This window comes from Salvia miltiorrhiza, chromosome 3, assembly GCF_028751815.1.
Source record: "Salvia miltiorrhiza cultivar Shanhuang (shh) chromosome 3, IMPLAD_Smil_shh, whole genome shotgun sequence".
Classification (NCBI taxonomy): Eukaryota; Viridiplantae; Streptophyta; class Magnoliopsida; order Lamiales; family Lamiaceae; genus Salvia; species Salvia miltiorrhiza.
Window position 1 is genome coordinate 15,259,148 of NC_080389.1, and position 1,879 is coordinate 15,261,026.

A 1,879-nucleotide genomic window follows, 5' to 3' on the forward strand; every position below is an offset into this window, starting at 1 on the left:
CAAACTATTGGCCAAATAATTCACAAGAAATTAAGCACCAGGAATTATGAATCATAAACTGGAAGGCACAAAGGTATTAACAAATAAATCACATAAATTCAATCAACTATTTACAAACCCTAGAATCAGCTAAAGGAAACTAGCTAGACATAGTAAAATAAAACATAAATATGATTAAAAAGAACGCAATAATAAAAACTGAATTAAATAAAAACTGAATGAAAACGATTGTAGCGACTTGAATCTTCAATCTTGATCCAAGCCTTGAAAACTAGAAAAACAATAAAATTCTAAAGCTATAAAACTGAAATATGAATGCTGGGTTCGGGGTGGTTCTTCAATAGGTCAAAAGATGACCTATTTATAGTTTTCAGATTTCCTTCGGATCAACATGGAAGTTGCCATGCAAAGTAGAATTCTAAAGGTAATAGAATCGTGTGAAATAAGGCAACTCTCCAGCTGGACGCGCGCTCCGGAAAATACTCCCACTCTTACTGAATTCGCAATACTCGCCAGAGGAACGGATGTCACCCGGGGAACGGGTTGCGCCAGAGAAATGACGATTTCTCTGACCTCGCCAGAGAAATGGGTCGCCAGCGGAATGGGTTGCCAGCGGAATGGGTCGCCATCGGAATGATGATTTCTCTGCTATCGCCAGAGGAACGGTGATTTCTCTGGATTCTAGATTCCGCTATAATGGCTTCTTGCGATTCCGCTGTAATGGGCTTCTTGCTTGGCTACTCTGACTATTGACTCCTCTGGTGATGACAACGCTACACTGGCTTCTTGATTTCGCTGACTCCAGAGAAATGGTGATTTCTCTGGCGATTGATTCCTCTGTACTGGTGAGTTGATTCCTCTGACGCTGGTGCTTCTCTGCTCTGGAGATGTCGGTTCCTCTGCTCTGGTCTTTGATTTCTCTGACTCCAGAGGAATGGTGATTTCTCTGCTGTGGAGATCAGAACACCTAGAAAACGCCAAATTCATCCAAAATTCTCCAAAATTGCATTCTTCCATCTCGAAAGCCTAAATCTCCTGCAAAGCATAGAATACACCATAAAACGCACCAATTTCCAGAAGATTATCCTAAAACACGCACATACAAACCCTTAAAAGTAGAGTAAATTAAGCATAAATCACGCGCCACGTGGATTCAGCGGACTGATACTAAAGTCAAGTATCAGTTAAACATTCTTTCTCGAACTGAACCTCTAAAGTTTAAAGGAAGTCACGCAGTCCAGAAGTACAGCCGCATTAAATGCAGAGATCTCAGGATCGTCATTTCTCTGCAGAGGCCATTCCTTTTGGTGATTACCTTTTCAGAGATGTCCCATCTCCTGCTCCTCAAAGTACATGTTCTCACAAAACAAGGAACCTCAAAGATTTAAGCCTCGGCCCAAGTTCAAATTACTTTCTAACGGAAGAAATCTCGAAGACCATCTCCACCAACGGATCTATTCAAGACGTCTCATATAAATTGCGCTCGAGGATCGCTTCAATCTTCACCGATTCAACAACATAAGCCACTACTAAAAAAAAGAATAGGGATAACGGTTCATACATAACGGTTTTGGTCAAAAACCGTTATGTATGAGCGCACTTTTAATAATACATAACGGTTTTACAAAACTTTGTTATGTATGTACTGTTATCCAAATGTATAGTATCAAATTTAGCGTTACGTATTAGCGTTATCTATTAGTGATATATATATAACGGTATTACTTAACCGTTAAGTTATATGTTATCTATGAGCATTTGTTTTATAACGATTATTTTAGCGTTAAGAAAATCGTTATATATAAACATTATTTATTTATTAATTTTATTTTTATTTATTTTTGTTATTAATTCTAATTTTTAAATAAACTAAATACCC